Raw genomic sequence first — 5,526 nt, forward strand, 5'->3', positions numbered from 1 at the left:
TTTTTTTTTTTTTTTTGGGGGGGGGGGGCTGCTGCTATGTTTACTGAACCATTGGGAAACAGACCCAGACACCCGAGTCAAACAGAAGCCATTCATAACGCTAATCACCTTCATCATCACATTTACAGAAATGTTTATTAATGTGTGTTGTCCTTTAGGTACATGGATGTGTTATTGACTGTATGAATTCATGTACCTGCTCATATGAAAGCTTTCTTACTGAGAGACCTGAGAAGGGACAGATAGATGTGGAAATAGAAAACGGGTCACAGCGGTAACAGAAACTTTTGACAAATTACCAATAGAAATACCTGGCTTTGAAAATTAAAGAAATGTGATTAAAGACATCTGAAAAAATTTATAAAGTCCAGCATCTAATATAAAATAGTGATAAAGAGTTTGATAATAATATTTTGTGTCTCTTGTGTGCAGATATTGCTGTGTGACTCTTGGGAAAGGCAAACGACAGACAACCTTAAAGTAAACAAAAAGCTAATAAAAAGCTAAAGCAGGTTTTTATTTGGACTCTTATTTTCAAATTTTCTAAGATTCAAAATAAATACTAAATATGTTCCAAGATTTTTGTAATTATATTATATAAAATGTTCAACCTTTTAAAATTAAACTTTCTATAATTGCTCTAAATCATGTTCTTTGTTTACCAAAATCCAATTCTTTTCTGAACGCTGTTCATATATTACACATTTTGGGCTTCAAATTGTTTTAGATTTATAGCCACATTATCGACGTTTCATTCATACTCATTTTGCAGCAACACAATCTTTGGATGTTTGTAACTTTGGTAACAATTTTCAGTTCATCCAAATTTAATTCATACACATCATGTGACTTTGATCCAGCCTATTAAAAGGTTATTCTTTATAATTCCTATTGTGGAAAAGTAGATGCCAGTTCAGTCTTTCCTGTAGAATATTTTTCAGCTTTTTTTTTTTTTTAGCATCTCACATCACACTTTCAGTCACTATGACCACTACGGTCAGAAACATTGTGCCAAAACATGAACAATAACGTTGCTGTCAACGGGCTTATCTGCTAATGTTACCTACCGACTGTTACCTGGAATTTTAATACCATGGAGGCATAGAGGAGAAACTGCAGTTAACAGTTAGTTCTACAATAAGTAATGTCTAAAGTCAGCACACTACAGACCAACTCAGAAATTCCTCTGCAGCCACTTTGTCTACGTCCATTTGCTCTCCATCATCCTGCGACAGGCAGTCAGTGTCAGTGGCCTTTTTCACACTGAGCCAGTCCCTACCCAGGAAACCCCGGCACACTCTGTGCCCTGAGCCAGGCCAGCAGGAGATCCGGAACGGCTCGAAAAAGAGCCAAGGCACAAAGGGGCCAGCTGCTTGCAGAGCATTGGCTTTACATAGAAGGAAGCAAGGCTTACTGAATATACTGGATACATGTAATCCATGTCTTTGTAGTGTGGTTGTTCCAAATGAGAAATAAGCAATGGCAACAGGAATACTTTGAGAATTCATTTTGAGGAAGACATTTCTAGAGAATACAAAACAACATCAGGGCTGGGCAATATATCTATTCTGATATGAGACTAGATGTCTTCGATTTTAGATATTGAAATATCGTGATATGACAAAAGTGTTGTCTTTTCCTGGTTTTAAAGGCTGTATTACAATAAATTGGTGTGATTTTACCAGACTGTTCTAGCAGTTCTATTATTTGCCTTTTCCCCACTTAGTCATTATATCCACATTACTAAAGATTATTTATATTAAATCAAAGTGTGAAGATATTTTGTTAAAGCATCAGTTGTCAACACTACAATATCGCCACAATATCGATAGAGGTATTTGGTCAAAAAAACGGTGATATCTGGTTTTCTCCATATTGACTTGTACAATAAATTAATATATCGGGAAAGGCTGCGACATATCAAGGAACACACAGCTTTTTTGTGTTAGTTAAAAGACTATATCAGTAGAAAGCTGCAATTTAAAATAAAACTGCCATTGTTTTTTTTGTTTTATATTCAATTCAATGTTAAATTTTTACCATCAAAAGTATTTTCCTTTCATTTGTTTTAAATTCAACAATTAATTTGTCGTGTACCAGCACAATACTGAAAGCAGCTGAAATGCAGAACTGAGATCACTTTGATATCTGTTTATTTATCGTAAGTAATAGTGTTATCGCAATATTCAACCGCGTTATCGCATATTTTCCTGACATTGTGCAACATGTAACTACCGAGGATTCATTGAAAAATAACGAGCAAGTCGTAAACCGTCCTTGGCTTCATCCCCGTCTTCTCTCAATGACATTTAAAAAACAAAAGCTGTCCTCTCCCATTTCATATGCTGCTACATTTGTGTGTGTTTTGCCCAAATCAGTTCCCAAACCTCCCCAACACCTAGTGCACCCAAACTGACATGTGTGGCATTATGTGATGGGAAAGTGTAAAACTGGTGTGACATGGCGAGCCACACTCATTGTCTGCATTAACTGCACCCAACTCCATTTAAGCTCAAAGCAGTGGCTTACAAAGGCACGAGCACGAGTGTGAGCAACACATCACTGAGGCTCGTAAATATCTCGTTCTACAGAGACTTTATGTATGCATCTTATGTGAGCTTATACTGAGAGTTGACGTGCAGTAAGTTCATCAAATAGGGCTGCATCAGAGCTGCTGGGCTCATGTGGTGGGAAGAAAACGACGGTTATGTTTGGAGAGCAAAGCCATTTTATTTTGTAGTTTCTTTAGTTCTCTGTGTCTTTCATACCTACATTGGCAATCCTCTAAACCCGGACTATGTTACTTACAGCATGGCGATTTTAAGATATTAGGTGTTTAAGGTTTGTGACATTAAGTTGTTGCAGGACTGAATGAAGCAACTTTCTCAAAAACGGAGGGATAGTTTTCCTTTGAGAATTACGTCATCTGTTGTGTAATGACGATGCGTTATTCACACAGTACAGCTGAGTGCTTGTGATATACTCTAAAGTCAATCTATAGAACTTTGCATTCAGCTTGGACTCTGTTGAGGTTCTAATGGCTCCTGCTGTATCAACTGGCTCTTTGTGATGATACATGGAAACTTGAGTGAGGGTTAATAGAGGGAGGATGAGCAGTTGTGACTTTGGCTGAGGGCCAGCTGAGCATCTGAGGGCCAGTGCAGGCAAAACCCCTGCATGTATCTTCATGTAGTAAAAACACCCAATTTACACATCCTAATGAACTAACAACCCAACACCTGAATGCACAATTGTGTGACATCATAAATACGCAATTCATTGATTTATGGTCAAAAACATCATAAAAATGCAAAATCAAAGTGCCAAGCATTTTGTTTTTTTGGTTTCATTCAGCTGTTCTAAACTATCACAATAAAAGCCTTCTGGTGAATGCTGCTCTCCCTCGAGGCAGCCCTGTTGGGAAGATCCTCATTCCCAGGATGCTTTGTCACAGATGCTGATTTTGTGTAGGTTAGAAAATGATGATCACAGAAAGAAAGGTCAAACTGTCTAATAGAAGTCTGTTTTTTTTTAAAGATGATAGTTACACAGATCTTAATATAATTGCATGATAAAAATAGTATAAAAAAACATGCACATTGAGATGCCTTAAATAGGGCAGGATACCTGACCTGTGATCGGATTATGAAAATGTGTTTTTAAATTGATTTATCTAAGACTTTGGAAGAATAACATGAATTAATTATGCCATTTATGAATTAAAATATTATGATAATATAATATGTGATTTAAAAACATCTCGTTTTTTTCCATATTTGCTCCTCAGTCATATTTAAACGTTAAAACCATACCCTCCTCCTCACAAAAACACTCCAGAGAAACAAACCCCCACACAAGGAGGAGCATTTCCTCAGTTGTTGACATTGTTGTAAGTTCCAATTTTCAGACATGATAGAGTGGCTTTAAAATCTCCAGGCTGGCAGTATTGATGTCTAAAGCACTTTAGCAGTATCTCTGTCTCCCTCACGAATACACACACACACACACACACACACACACACACACACACACACACACACACACACTCTCCACTTCCCCTTCCTGATAAAGTACAGGATGTGCGGATGGAGAACTAAGCAGTCATTATTTCATTTTATTTTTTGTCTCCTCTGCTGTTGCCAGGAATGCTTTATGGGCCATGTTAATATTGGAGTTCTCCTGCTAGAAATATTGCTTGATTCAATCAAGCAAGTCGCTGCCTTGTAAAGTCATTACACTTTGTGCAATGTCATGCGTTCTGGAGCCAGTGGACGGTCATGTCAGTCCCAGCATCAGGAAAGTGGCCTAGCAAAAGCACGTGTGCCTGTCACGTCAGCACCTATAAATAGCCATCACCCAAGGAAACATAAACACTTTTCAAAAAATCAATTAGGGATGCGTTTTCCGTATCCAAAATACAGTATGTTGTCCTTCACAACTTGTGCTCTGGGCAGACCTTAAAATAAAAGACTTGACTCACTTTCCCACTGAATTTTCGCATACTGAAAAGCCGGAGGGTATGAGATTGCGAAAGACACGAGGAGAGAAGATGAAGAGATTGTGGGATGGAGAGGGAGGGGGAAGTTGATATCAGGGCAGAATATCAGAGGAAGAAGAAAAATACAGTGACCTCGCTGATATCATCTCCTGCAATTGTGTCACTTTTCTGAGAGGGACAGAAGCGCTGCAGGGAACATTTAAAACATACATACAGGAAAGATGGAGAGTCCAGAGACGGAACAGAGACAACTGAGTGTGAAGAAAACTAAAACAAGAGCAGAAGAATAGGCGGGAAGTACTTTTTAAAGCCTCAGTGCCGGCTGAAATGAGGCTTACCTGCCCAGAGGTTTTGATTGGTTGGACGGAGAAGTGAGGAGAGTTAAAGGGTCCCGGGGTGGTCTGGGTGGTAGAGGGGTCTCGGTCCAGGCTCGAAGCAGGGTTGGAGGGTGGTCCAGGAGAGGGGAGGAAGGATGGAGTGACAGGGAGCAGGGAGACGGGGAGGCTAAAGGGGGAGAAGAAACGCTGCTTGCCTCTCCCTCCCTTACTCTCTCTCTCTTTATCTCTTTTCTCCCACCAACAAACACACACACACGGTCAGAGGCAGACACCAGAACCCCGAGTCACTCAGATAATAGGCAGAGAAAGAGTCTTTAGATTTACACGCTCTGCCAAGGGGGGAGGGTGGGGTAAGATCTCCTCCCACTCTCCTCAAGGCAGCCAATGGGAGGCGGTCACAGAGGTGTTCAGGCAGCCAATGAAAGGGGAAGCAGCCGGTGCCTTGCCCCAGCCAATAAGTGAAATAGCTCATATCCAGTTGAAATAATTACAATATGGAAGGAGTGGTGAAAAAAAGCTTCTTTATTTATTTATTTTTTTGAAGGACGGACCAAGCGTAGTCCAGCCAGTGAGTGTGATTTAGGGCTGGAACAGACATTAGAGTGATTAGATTCCGGGCCACTTAACCCGGCCCGATGTTACTGCATGCTGTTCTGCAGACCCGGCACAAACCCTGCAGCCACACTGAAA

At 39.9% G+C, this 5,526-nt stretch overlaps 1 protein-coding gene across 5 annotated transcripts in view; it reads right to left on the reverse strand.

Moving 5' to 3' along the window:
* Positions 1 to 5,027, reverse strand: part of LOC116687296 (poly(rC)-binding protein 3) — a 194,033-nt gene extending 189,006 nt beyond the window's left edge. For 4 of the 5 annotated variants that reach the window (XM_032512570.1, XM_032512568.1, XM_032512569.1 and 1 more), the window contains exon 1: positions 4,837 to 5,027. The gene's annotated coding sequence lies outside the window, so the exon portion shown is untranslated. The remainder of the gene's footprint in view (positions 1 to 4,836) is intronic. The other variant, XM_032512566.1, reaches the window with a different exon arrangement.
* Between the last annotated feature and the right edge of the window lie 499 nt (positions 5,028 to 5,526).

Source organism: Etheostoma spectabile, chromosome 4, assembly GCF_008692095.1.
Source record: "Etheostoma spectabile isolate EspeVRDwgs_2016 chromosome 4, UIUC_Espe_1.0, whole genome shotgun sequence".
In the NCBI taxonomy this organism is placed as follows: Eukaryota; Metazoa; Chordata; class Actinopteri; order Perciformes; family Percidae; genus Etheostoma; species Etheostoma spectabile.